General features: G+C 26.0%; 1 protein-coding gene across 1 annotated transcript in view; it reads left to right on the top strand.

The window, feature by feature from the left end:
• Positions 1 to 15,078, top strand: part of LOC119683259 — a 91,639-nt gene continuing 76,561 nt past the window's right edge. Inside the window, exon 1 of the mRNA XM_038096899.1 lies at positions 1 to 76. The gene's annotated coding sequence lies outside the window, so the exon portion shown is untranslated. The remainder of the gene's footprint in view (positions 77 to 15,078) is intronic.

The following is a 15,078-nucleotide window of genomic DNA, read 5'->3' as shown; positions in this document are numbered from 1 at the left end:
AAAACAACAACACAACTTTGGCATATGGTGATGCAAAATTGGATAAATTAACAACCCAAATCAAAAATAGGAAAAGGTAAGTTTGGATTTTTATATTACCAAAAATATACATTGAATTAGTTAATATAATTAACAAATATCAATACGTAATTTATACACAATAATTCATTACGATGAGATTTAGTAAATACAGTATTTCAAAAAAGAAAAGATATCCATAATGAAGTGATTGAGTGTTTAGTTATTTTTGCACAATATTCCAAAACCATTTATTACTTTCTTTTAAAAAGGTTAACCTGAACATTCTACTATAATATCTAACTTAAAAAATATTTAATGAAGCTAAATACCTACAATGGGTATAAGTATGTATGGAAATAGTTAGTAATCGTTTAAAATACCGCTTTGCACAATGTAAACAACAGCTTATGTATTTCCGACATATTTTAATATTATATTAATTTAAAATTAATTATAAATTATATTAAATTTAAAGTTAGATTAGTTTAAGTTACAAATTATATGACTGCGGACTACCGTAGCTCCACTTGAGCATTTATAGACCCATTCTAGGTATCGTTTATAGTATCGTCTTCTCTATCGTTTTTTTTCTATTTTTTAAACCTTCTTAATTTTTTAATAAATTTAATATTTATTAAATATTATATTATTATTATATTATATTATATATTATTATTATATTATAAAATGGGTTAACGACCCAAAACATTGTTAGATAAAAAAAAGTTTAAGTTGTAAGAGTTGAACTATCACATAGCAGAAGATGTGTGATATATTTTTAGTAGAACTTACTTATTTTGAAGTTCTGAAAGATGATAAATTTTTTCATCTTTTTTATTAGGGTGTTGATTAAACTTGTTTGAGTATCTGCTTAGAACATTTTGATGATAATTTTTCGAAGTTGAATGTTGACATACCAAAAAGTGAATGGTATATTTAAAGTAGAATTTAATTTCTCTTTTCTATTTTGAAAACCATCTCGATTACTTAATGAATTTATAAGTGTATTAGCAAGATCGATGGGCAAGCTGCTGTTAACACTCTTACATTATAAAATCTCATATATATAGTTATACGGGTGAGGGCATATGCTATATTTATATTATAACTCTTTTTGTTGTTCTCTATTTTGAAAGCGATCTAGGTTCAGTAATAAGTTTTGTGGAAAGAGTTTGCTATATTTGAAGTAGATTTTTCATCTTCCCTATTTAGAAAACCATCACGAATCTTTAATAAAATTTTTGAACATTTTTATTGATGGAGTTATAAGAGTCGTTGGGCAACTGCGTCAGCATTCTTAGTTCATGTAATTTTAAATTTTGAATAGATGGATAAAGACATAGCGTACTTATAATATATATAATACATAAATATTGTGACGAAGGCTTCCCAACTTACTTATCTTAAAAAGCAACTTGATTTCTTAATGAATTTGGTTAATATATTTTTTGTTGCATTGGCAATGGTCGGTAGGTTATGTGTTGACAGTACTTTTAGATTATAAAAACTTAAGTTTATTAAAATTTGCCAGCTATGTAGATGATGGCATATTTCGCTTCTTTTTCGTCATCGTAGTTCAGACAAATGTCTGGAGCAGTTATATTTATCTTTATTGTATAGGGTGCCAATATATACTGTTTCTTTTCTAATCATACAAGTAGACATGAAAGCAGTTTTAAAACTAACTGTTTTATTTTTAAAGATTTTAATTATTATTTCATTTTTTGATTCTTAAAATACATACTAACTCCGCTTATTGAGACGTAGTTAATATTTGAATTCTCTATTTTAATTCTACTCTATTGTAATAGAAAGAAGATGCAGTTATATTAATGCGTTTTCGTTTCTATGAATTACATATATCTAATAACTCCATTCTAAACATTTTAGGTTTTTTACATACTTTTTACACTATATCATATCGTACAATTATGTAGAAATTAAAGATGCGCACAGATAATAGTATTACAATAGATAAAGATAGATAGTATGTCTCATTAGAGCAATTTAGTGCCAAAAAGCTGAAAAAGTTCTGATACTACAGAGAGCGCTTAACGTACGCTTGTTTAAATAAAAAATTTCATATAAAGATACACACATTTTTTACCATGAAATCAACTAGTCGCTTTAATAAAATGGATAATATCTTTAACGTAGACGTCAGACGTGGATAATATCTTTAACGTAGAGATGTCGGAAGGCCATTAAAGTAAGTAAAAATATTTAGTAGAAAGACGCTTTTTCGTAAGTACCAGAAAGTGGTAGACCACATGAGTATAATGGTATTAAACATTATTAAAAAATAATGTTAAGAGAATATAGTATAAAAGTAAAAGGCATATGTATTTCATATGCTATTCGAGAAAGAAACCAATATAAAGGTTTTCTGAGAATATTAGGAAAATGGAATACAACAAAAATCGATATGTGTCCTAGTTAATACATGAAATGAATCCCCACAAATCGTATAGTTGTTTTATTTTTTCCGCCAAGGACTGAACTCCCGCTTTTATGACACTTTGTTAAGAAATACACTGTTTCTAAAGTATATTTATATTCACTAGTAATCACAAATATAAAAAGGGAATATAATGAAGTAGTAGCAGTTCCATATCTTTCTTTTGTTTACAATTCAGTACTCAAAATACAGTATTTCAAAAACTTGATATGAAGAATAAAAAGTAGAAGCAGAAGCAGAAGGCATTGCAAATGAGTAGATATAAAAATTTTATTATTTGAAAGTGAAATAATTTACATTCAAGTTTTTTGTATAATTTTGGCTTAATTAAATACATTTCAAGTTAAATTTGTTAAAAAAAATTTATTCAACTGAATTTATTTAAGTAAGCCAAAAAAGCGCAAACATTATCATAAAAAAGTTAAAAAGATGACTTCATAACTTCAGTATTATCTCAAAACCGGATTTAAAATTTTGTGAGTCGTAGATACAAATATCTTTTTTAATGTATTGTATATGAAGTACAAACTCTTTGGATATCATAACATTGCCAAAAAATATATAAAAAATTTGCTTAGCTTAGTTTAAAATATGTTCATGTTTATGTTTAAGTTAAATGAATTTATATAATGTTTTATCTAAGGTTTATCATAAGGAAATGTTTATTGTAACTGTAAACTACTGTTTTAAATGTTCATAAATATACGAGTACATAGTATATAAAAATAAGTAAAGTATGTAAAACAAAAATAAAAAATTTAATATTTCAAGTCAAAGTAGTTGTTATTAAAAAAAGGAAAGGACTAGTCGATATAAGTTAAAAGATACTTTTTATTTATTTTATCTGTCTAAGTTAACCTGTTTTACATATAAACATTTAATGTACGTAAGCAATTTTAAGTCATCTTCCAGTTAAATAATGAACCTGTTTCTCAAGGTTAAAGCAAAATTTTTTAGCTTGCAAGTATGCGTTCATTAAACTGCAAGAGTGAGTATCCATAAGATACTCAGACTCAATATGGTCAATACGATATTGAAATAGCAAATTGATGTGCTAAAAATGCGTGATGGCTCTTGCATCATTGCAACTACTTTTGCATGGAAATTTGCAGTAAAGTGGCCTTCATGTTATACATTTTATTAACAAGAATTTGTAACTTTAAATATTTTGCCTAATAAAATAAATACAAATTATATTTCAAATAAATATGAAAGATATTTTTGCTTCATGTTGAAACAATGCACAGTTAAGTTAACTGACATCAGCTTCGTATAATTTTAAAAATGTGATTTTATTTTATTTTTTTTTTTTCAAATTTTACTGCAATGCTTTGAAGTTAATTTATGAAAAATATGCACAGTATTTGGAGATTATCAGTTCCTCGTGTGCATCTTTAAGTCGACTTTTATTTATTATTGCACTTGTGAGTTGTTAACTCAATAATTTTTATGTTTATATAAAGTTCGTGACTATCAATGAAAAATTTGTTTAATTTAAAAGGACGCTTTTAAAGCAATCATTGCTGAGATGGCTTTGTGTCGTAGCTAGTCGATTATGTCAGTGATGAGTTTCCATCACAAATGTTGGAAAACGTATAAATTATGTGTCGCATGTAATGGAGTAGTATCTCTTGGGACTTGGAAATACCAGACGGTTTTTATTTATTTATTTTTTTTTTTTGGTTTTGGTTTTGGAAGCGGATATTTGTAAACTAATAGACGATAGTCACCACTGAAGACACGCTTGCTTAGCTGTTTTGAATGCAAATGACTTTCTTTTGTTTTCTTAAAAATCTTAAAGTCAAATTTATCAACGGATGTGATGTATGTGAACAAATTAAATATATAATAAGTATTTTGAGAAGTGATTTTGAAGGAATTGCATTTACCAAATGTATATTTTTTCAAAATAATTTTTTTTTTTTAATTAATAAAATTAAGTCTAACGAGTCAAGGTGGTGCACAAAAAATTTTGGTATTACCGCAGCAAAAAATAAATATATATTTCCAAAACAACTGTCAGTTTTGATCGGTATTTATACGATCGTGCTAAAATTTAAAGTACCAGTCGATAATAGTTGATTTTCCTGCTATAAAGTGTTCATAACTTTATAACGCTTTTCAAACTCTTAACAATAATAGTTGAATTTTCTGATTAGAGTCTCTTTAATGTTTATCAAACCCTTATTTGGTTTCAACGGTATTTTTTTTCATCAAAAAACAATGTTTTATTAATATGCTAAATTCTTTCTGAACCATAGTTTTAAAAATTACAAAATTGCAATCATCAAAACCACTATAATCTCTAGACTAATGACCAGAAATCATTAAACTTCGACATGTACATATCATTTTTATTAAAATTTGATGGATGTTATAAGTATTTCAAATAGTGCCCTTCTCCGCTCCGGCATTTAAGACTATATCGTTAATGACAATGGTTATAAGTCAATTATAAATAGTTTTAAATCCAGAGTAGAATCCTATAACAGAGATACACGATTCTCTTCATCACATTAGAATGAATGCTTTATTAAAATTTAATGGATGATATAAGTTAATGATAATGCTTATAAATCCATTACAAATAGTTTTAAATCCTTCAATTTAATTATACTTAATAGTGTATAGCACAGAGTTGAGTTCTATAACAGAAACGCACTATTCTCTACATCACATTAGACTGAATGTTTTAATAAAATTTTATGGATAATATATGTAGCAAATAGTGCCTTTCTCCGGTTTTACGTTTAAGACTACTTCACAATAAAATCCATTATCCATTAACCAATTATAAAAAGTTTTAAATCCCTCTCACCATATTGAATAAATCACGTTCTCCAATTTAACAGAACATTTTAAAAGATGAATTTTAGAGATATAAGAATATTAAAAATTCCACCATTAGAAGTTTATAAAACCATTTATACCTATGCGACCTATGATTGATAACGCATGGTAGGTTATGGAATATTCTCTGAGCAACTAGAAATATTAAGAATATTGTCTCGCTGGTAAAGGCTGCAACTTTCAAGCAAAAGTTATTGATTTTAGAAAATTTTAAAATCGCTAATATACTGAATACATGTATACAATTAGACAATAACGTTCTTTTAAAGTTCTTGGCTTTAGTTAATATTCTCTCCAGTTGTTTTGGTTGCTACACAGCTCAAAGCAGTTCAACAATTTTCTTGTCTGGGGTTCCAGCTACAGTGATATTTCAAGTAAATATAATACGGATAAGTTAACCAGGTGGAGTGTTTTAGAAATACATTCGGTAAATATGTGCCTACTGCCAGCATTATACAAAAAATTATTAAAACCTATCTCTCTCTCTCTCTCTTATCCTCATCTCCCAGTGAATCATTGGGTCTCTAATCTATCTAGATAGAATAATTTCATACAAAATGAAAAGAATTAGCAATGTGCAGATATTTGTATGTAATATGGCTAATATTATATATTATATAATGAAATATAGGGGTCTTATTTAGAGGTGTAATAGAGCTGCTAATCTTATAGTTGCTTTAAATCATTGATGATTGAGAAACCATGCTATATGAATTAAATCTCAGTTTAAAGATCTTTATCGCAGCTGCGAAGTGAACAAAGAAAGTGCTTTACAATTGCTTTTATATTGTTCGACACATGATGGATTAATAAATAGAGACTTTATTTCTAAAGAATCTTAGTTAACTATAACTGTCTGCTTGAAAAACATCTCAAAGTTTGCAAAAGATCCAAAATGGCTTATATGGTAATGCAATGGCTCCAAGTAACTGTTTTGAATTATTGTTTTAATCTAAATTTGATCTAAGAAATATTATAGCTTAAATATTGAAACAAAAGAATATGCAGTATATGTTTATATAGAAGAAATGTGTGCCATCTAATATGTTCTTTTATATAAAATTTGGATATCTTAATGTGCATAACAATTAAAATGACCGTTCATAATGATTTTTTCCTCAGCATGGACTCGTGCATTCTCTTTAGTAATGAAACCTAATTTTCTTTCAAGCATAACAAAAACATAGTATAAGTAAAAAAAATTTGTTCTAAATGTAACTATAAGGTATTTTCTTCATACAAAAGTACATGAAAATCTATGCCACATGCAACCAGAGGCGTCAGTTAATTACCAAAATTCAGAGAAAAAGAAAGGTGAAAAGGGCAATCGCTGATGTGTAGGTACATTCACGAATTTTCATATGTGTAACCAAAATTTTTTTTATAATTTTAATTAAAAACTCTACAATACACACTTTGAAGTAAAAAGGTCAATATTTATAGCGCTTATTTTTCACTATGTTGCGTTTTATTTTTTTTCCCATTTCATTTCATTTTTGTAGGTCCATAAATATATTGTTTGTTGTGGTTACTAATTACTGGTTACTTGAACTATCAAAGCGTAAACATACGCACCTACTCGCATATTAGAGAGATTCAACTTTTATTCCTGTTGCAGTCAGACAATACGCATAATAGAAAGTTTCATCAAAGTGCACTTACGCCCATCAACAAACAATTATCTACTCAAATCGCTCTTCACATTTCATACAAAATCAAAATCTTTGTTCAAGAATAAAATGATGGTAGGATAGATGGATTTCTGATTGAGGCGCTTTAGTTATTTAGACAAAAAAAAAAATAATTACGATTTTTGATTGATGAACTCTATGAGAACATGCCAACCTACATAATTTCCGCATGCTGTGCTCTTGGAGTGCCAATGAAAAATTGAATCCCTTTCCCACCTGTGTTCTTAGACATAGGTATATTTTACATATATGTACCATTATTATCAGTTATATGCTTTCTGTGTTGTACTCGTATTCTTATGTCCATTGATAGAGAAGGTGCTAAATTGTTTTTCACTGTTGATAAATGACTTATTAAAGAGTTAATTTGTTTTTATGTTGAGCTATCAAAATAAGTTTTTCTAGCCTATGGATGGGAAAATTAATGATGTTTTTCAAATTGTAGTTGTCCTCTTTAATTCAGTTTTGGATCATTTATGTTTTATAAGTATAGAAGATTTGTAACATTTTTAACTAATATAAACTATTTTGCTTCTAGCATTGAGAAAGCAGTTAAAAATAAAGTATTAGGAACTTAAGTTAATTAATTTAATTGTTTTTGATGTTATATGTTTTTTATATATGTGAGTAGATAATAATTGTAAAGCTATCTAGTAAACTAAATGCAGAATTTCTTTAGAGCAATATTTCAAAGTTGCTTACTCACTTGAGAACTTCGTCATTAGAGTTCTTGATTTGTTTTTCTTAACGATAAATAGTTTTCAAACCAAATCGCAATACACTGAGCTGAGAAGAACTTTAAAAATAAGCTGTAACTTATTTCTAAATTTAAATTATTGAAATACATACGAAAGCCATCCCGTCCGCTTTAGTCTGTATTCTTCTATATTAAGGGTTCTGGCGAGGAATGTGGTAACAAAATGGCGAAAAATCCCTAATAGAGATACGTGAAACATAATCTGATGATCTGCCACTGAAACTAAAAACATAGTTAGTGCTAAGTAAATGTATAGGATCTCGGTGAAGAAAAGTTTTCAGGGGTATCTTACATTATATTCAAAAAAAAAATTGTTTCAAAATTCAAAAAAAAATTTGTTTTAAAATTCAAAAAAAAATTTAAGCTTAAAGAAGAGATTTTTTTTAAATTTAAATACCTTCTTTAAACATTAAAAAAGTATAAACAATTATATAAAAAAAATATTTTCAGTTGCCTATAATTCCGTAACTTGAAATGATGATATGATTCTTAATATATTTGTGGGCTTTTCAAAACACTGAAATGGAGTAAAATATTACTTAACGCCTACCAGCTATAGAATATAATCAATATCTAACAACAACAATATAATACCAACAATATAACAACAACAATACAACAACAAAAATATCACAGAATAAATATTATCTCTTACTTGTTTTGAAAAAGAGTATATGAGTATATATCAGTTTCACATGATTAAGGAGTCATCAGAGTAGTTAAGGTTGTGAAAGAAGGGGACGGATATAGTATCTGTATAGTATTTTAAAAACTCGACTCACCCAATGCTCCCCTTCTATAGGCATTACTTATAGGAGAGGAACTACCTACAATCACATTTTTTATATATGTTATAATATACATATGTTAGAGGCACTAAATATATTATATATCAATACCAAACTCAATTGTATTTCTGCTTGCCTAATAATTATATGGAAATATGGTCTTTAAGCTTTTTAATTAAAATATAACTTTTATTAAATATTATTTTATTTAAGGCACTACAGACCATAAATAAGAGTATGGACACAAGGATTTATCATCATCCTTGGCGTGACAGTCCGTATAGGACTTAGGCCTGTCTTATAACAACCTTATTTATACGATAACAAAAGAAAAATTATAGCCTTTCGAGGCAATTTTATACAATAAATTTGAATTCATTGCACCATAATATAAATAATATGAAAAATTATATATATATGCACTTATAAATATATTGCAAAATTTTTTAATAAAAGAGTTATGTTACTTTTTTGCAGCTTAGTAAATAATACTACATATATATAATAAATGTTCTTTTAAGTAAATAAAGTGAAAGGAATGAATTATAATAGATAAAAAAAATTTGATTTGAATTTAATTAAATCGATAACACTGTTATTAGTTATCGACAATTACTATTATGGTTTATCTACATGCTACTCAAAAACTGAAAAAAGCTAGTAAAATATTACTCTAATAAAAAATGGGTTATATGATATTATAATCATTTGAAAATATTTCCTACATTGCTTTAAAAAAATAATATATTTAAAAAATGCTTATATATTCCAACCTACAATATTATTTCCAATAATTATTTTATTGTATTTTTTTAAGCCTATTAAAAAAATATAAAAAACACTGAAATCACTTTCAAGTTTTTGGCTCCTACATGGTAGTCCATTTTCCCTAAGTAATAACAATAAATTTATGAGTTACTCTACTTAAAAGTACGGATATGTATCTACATTACTAGTAGGTTAGTAAAGTCGTATACATAAGTAGTTGATCAAATAAATTTTGCATCAAATATATTACTTTTATTTATCTATTATTTTTTTTATATATTTACTTTTAATATCAAATAAGAAACTATTATATTGTCAAATACAATATAAATCCATTTTTTTTAAACTTTAAATATTATAACATTAATTTAGTTATCGAAAGTGCTGATTAGAAAAGGTTCAAAGAAGGTTCAATCGGTTAGGAAGAAGATTTTAATAATAATAAAAATTTTTTTTATTGTTTAATAAATATTCAATTAATATTTATTTAAATAAAATAATTAAGTATATAAGTTTAATGAGTTCATAAATAAATTAAATAAGTATTTTTTAATTAGAGATGCTTTTTGGAGTTTTCTTCTATTTTTAAAATATTCATGAATTGGCTACTTAGTTTTAAACTTGAGTATCTCAAACTTTCTCATACTTTCATATATTCTTAATCAAAGAATAATTTGAATATTAAGATCTATTTAAAGAACAATAAGTAAAAAATAATTGCTCTATAGAACTGACTTTCTCAAAAAAATCATTAATAATAATATTATTCACGTCAACTTTATGTTGCAAACAAATAATGGTATTCACGATCTCAAGTAACATTTATCCAAAAAGTTTTTTGTTGTTAAGTTTCTATGTCACTAGATTAACGAATTCATTATAGAATTTATATTTATAATAATTTTAATGTATAGCTTATTCTTTTGTACTGTCCATTGAAAAAAATTTAGTACATATAAAATGCTATAGTAGACACTTAGACACACAGTTTGTGTTGTAAATTTTTTGTACATAGATTGTGCATTTGCATTGTTTCTTCTAATTCCATTATGCTTGCTTATACCATTGAGTAAGAATATTTTTACTCAATGCTTATACTCAATTATCACTTAACTCAATTCAAATGTATACACCACTCAGTAAAAAGAAATAAGAATTGAGTACCGAAAGTTAAGGAAGCAATAAAAATCAGAAAAGAACTTTAAAATAATAGTGCCATTAGTTTTGGAGATTTGTGCTCAAAACTTATGTTTATTGAAAGGCTTAAAGAATATTTTGATGATATTGATAATCATTATGATATAATTTCAAACTGTTTTTAAATCATATGCTTGTAAAAATAAATTTCAATTACCACTTAATGAAATCAAAAAGAAGTTCATCAGTCCTAAGGATTGAAGTTGGTTGATAAGATTAGGTGCTCATTGGAACTTACAATCAAATCATGTACTAATAGCGTCATTATTCAAATTGCTTAGAAGAAGTCATTTAATATATAAATTATTTTTATAAATAAATAAGAATTTTTATGGTAAATTTTGAAATATGTATAAAATATATATACATATATATATCATCTATTATTAATACACACATAAAAAATTTTATATTGAAATTAATATCAAACTCGATATCTATTTAATTTTTGAGTGTTTATCTTCATTTGGTAATTGTTGCATTTAAAATTTTTTTTGATAATAGTTAATTATGAAATTATTATCTAAACACTTTACTATAACTAAATGCCAAAGATATCTTTAAATACCAATGCTTCTTTAATTTCTTCTACATTATTTGCTACCAAAGATAAGTCCATAAATTTATAAAATGTGTCTAGCAATATGCAGAAAACAAAGAGATATTATATTAAAGTTGATTTGCACTCACAGCAATTGTACTGAAACCAGTCTAGCTACATTCAAATTATTTCATAGATACATAGGTGGTTAAAGCTTCCACAAATGCAGACAATTGCGTATACAAAAAGTAATCAACATTTTTTTACTTCACTTACTTGTGAGTACTGAAGCGACCTTGAGTTTAAGTCAATAAAATATTTGTTAAAAATAAAACAATATAAAAATATAGCAAAAAAAAAACATTAACCAAAAAAGAAAAAATTTTATTGAAAAAATGTTAAGTGTATATTAATATCTTATACATTTTGTTATATATCTAACATATTCATGCATGTGTCTTTAAGATTTTTAAATTTCATTTAAAAAAATTTTTTATTCATTTTACCATTAAGAGAGTATATTTTTTTTGGTTAAAGTATGTATCTAAGTACAAATTCATTGTTCCTTTTTGAATATTTGAAATATTTTTAAGTACGAGTATATCTAAAGACTTAAGTAACAAACTGTTTTAAGGCAAAGAAAAAAAGCAAATAATTACGTTAGATATGTAATATGAAATAACAGCAAAAAGTATCTTAGTATCTTAAGTTCATTGTTGTTGAGATGATAATTCATTTTTGCCAATAATAATCAAAATTTCAACCGTTATACAGGTAAACCTATTAAATAATAAGCCATAAAATATAACTTTTATCTAATCAATAATGATTTTTTGCACGAAACATTAACTTGAACTGTAATTTATATAAAATTAAGCAAATACTTCAGCTGCCAAATATTATACGCCTAAACATGAGATACAAATTATAAGCAATCACAAGAAGTATTGCCAAAAAGGAAATAAGTTGAATGAACTTCGTCGGTACTACAAAGTAAATTATAGTTTCCATATATAATATATAGGTTTTTTTGAACATTTATAAATACATATGAACAAGTAGCAATCATTTGTAATGGATTTTAAATTATTTTTTAATTTCTTAAGAATTATTTGTGTGAAAAAAGTTTTCAAAGGCGATAATGTGAGGCATCATAATTTTGTAGTTATTTAATTATATAGTATATTACAGTATACATAAGGCTTGATTATTAAAAAGGACTAGTCATGAGCAGTACTAAGAAGTCCATATTCTTACTATATAAGATATTTTATTTAGCAATCGCATACACAAATTTTTTTCATGTTAATATCGCATTTTTAGTGCAATTAGCTAGCACACTTTTTTATTATGTGTCTTGTATATTTTCTTATTATGTTGTGATATTTTCTGGTACCTTGAAATTTGTTCTGTTAAATATATCATAATATATGTATATATGTAAATATTTGTATATATGTAAATATATGTATGTAAATATATATATATGCTAATATGCTATACACGTGGTTCTAATCAATGTTCATTAACTGTTTATTTAATTTAAATTGTTGTTGTCATCCACTCTTTGAAAAGTTAACTTGGAAAACAAATTTTAGATTTTTTTTATTCCTTTCAGTTCAGTCGCTTTATAGCATCACTTTAAAAATGTATGATGATTACTGTTCCTAAATACAACTTTGTTCTTATGAAATTATTTGTGTTCCTATAAGGATGTTTTTGTCAAATGGTTTATTGCCTTTTATTCAGTCAAAATGTCGTCTTATGTTGAGGTTTTTCCGAGTTAGTGCAACTAGGCATTTTTACTCTTTCTTAGCTGGGGGGTTTCTACAGAGTCTCTCCCTTCTCTTTGATTAGTTTATATATTTCTCACAAGCTTCGTTGATTATTCGATGACTGGTCTAAGATCTGCATACCGTCCCGTACGGCTAGTGACTGCTTTGAAGTTAAATAATGCTATGCAGGGCAAGCTGTCAGTTTTCACGTATAGCTTTAGGACTCTGTCCCTTATGCATTTTTTGACTGGGTCTATTTTGAGGTCTCTTAACATGTCATTCGTACGGATGTACCATGGTCTTGTGAAAAATGATTTAAATTTGCTTTTGATAGCTGCTGCATTTCTTAGTTGTGAGATAATACGAAAGACTGTGTCTTCAGCTTACTTAAGCGATGGCAATTTTATATATACAACATCAAAAATTTAAGACAGTTGAAAAATTAATACTCGTATCGTGTGTATTAGATTTTGCCGTGTGAATAGCGTAAAAATTAAGCACTAACTTTATGTTTGAGAGAAGTTAGAAAGTTTACTTAATTATTTTAGAAATATAATTTAGTATGTATGGCATTTCATATGTGGTCTGGTTTAGTTAGTTTAGTAAATGGTAAAAGAATTCTCTTGCGTGAGTGTGTTCTAGAACTACGTTATACAGGATTGGTTTTCGCATCCTATTAAGGTCTGGTTTAAAAGTAATTAAAAAAACATATTATAACAGAAATGTTATGGGACTTTGTTTTAGGAATGGAACGTTAAGCACACCATAGATCCGCAAAAAATCCACAAAATCTACATATATTTTTGGCTATATCTGGAATGACTAGGGTCCAAAAGCTATATGTATGGCTAACGACAAGTTGGATTAGCCTAATTCAACTAATTTTGCTACATACTTTTGTAAAATACTTTTGGTGTTATTATAATTTTATTTTTACAAAATTTATTATTTTTTTATTTTATTTATATAAATTTTATTATAATACAAAATTTGAGAATGATGTGTGATTAGTTATGCTGTCTGAAAGAATATAAGTTTTTTTATTGATATAGTAAAACTATAAAATATGAAATAAGAACGGTACTAAACTTTATTTAATTTTGTACAGATGTGGCGAAATTATTTGCAATATTTATATATATAACAATGAAATAAATTTATTGCATCACTAAAATTATTTATTTCATTAAGTTTTCAATATATTTTAATATAAATATATTTCTGTATTTTCGTAATATATTTCGTCAAACTTATAATCCGAATCAGACCTCTTTTCATGGTTCATAAAGTCTTCATTCTTATAATATCTATAAATTGTAAATACCTACTAATAGTTGCTGTAATATATAAGACTTTTGTCAGCTTATATCTTTTTTGTTAAATGACATTTTTTTACTGAAGATTCTTGCAAAAAAATATACTTTGTTTTTTTTTTTATTATTTATTGAATATAAATCTTAAAAGTTTTTTTACTTCTGAAGATTGTGTAAAATCATAAATCATATTTTACATAAAATTGACATGTGTTTTTGGACCACCATATTATTAATATTAAATTAAATGCAATATTAATTGAGAATATAATCTCGTTGAATACACTGGAGATCAAAATACGCGATCTCCAGTATATATATTTGTGTATCTTATAAATTTGTTGTAAAAGATACAGATTACCTCACAGCATACGAGTATAATATGTAAATGAAGCATATGTAGACGCTTAAATTAAATTTACTTTAAAGCTTATGTTTCTGATAGATACTTTAAGGTGCGCCGCATATGTTTGGATATGATTCATAAAATTTTTATTTGGGCAAACTGTATATATATTTGAAATTGTAAAAGTTACTTTGATGTGTAGTTTTTAAGTTTTATTTGATTTTAATTTAAAATTTAGTAGAAATTGACAAAGTGTTAAAAATGACCTTGCCAAAAACGTTACATATTTGACAAAGATGTTATTGATCGAAATTGCTTAACTTTGTAAATATCTAATTTTTGTCGAATTGTAATAATAAATTTCACTAACAAATTTGTAATAACATATTGAAAGTACTTCATGTCATAAATTAATATTGTTTTTAAAAGTTGCAGAGTTACTTTGTATCTTATGGATTTTTTGTAATATCTCTTGAGTCGGTTTTTTATTTAACCCGGGCATAGATTATTATTGTTGAAGAGACAATAGTCCACTATTCTATTGTGTTAAACGTGAAAAGACGTGAAAAGTGT

Source organism: Teleopsis dalmanni, chromosome 2 (genome assembly GCF_002237135.1).
Source record: "Teleopsis dalmanni isolate 2A chromosome 2, ASM223713v2, whole genome shotgun sequence".
In the NCBI taxonomy this organism is placed as follows: domain Eukaryota; kingdom Metazoa; phylum Arthropoda; class Insecta; order Diptera; family Diopsidae; genus Teleopsis; species Teleopsis dalmanni.
This window is presented reverse-complemented; position numbering and strand designations above follow the sequence as displayed.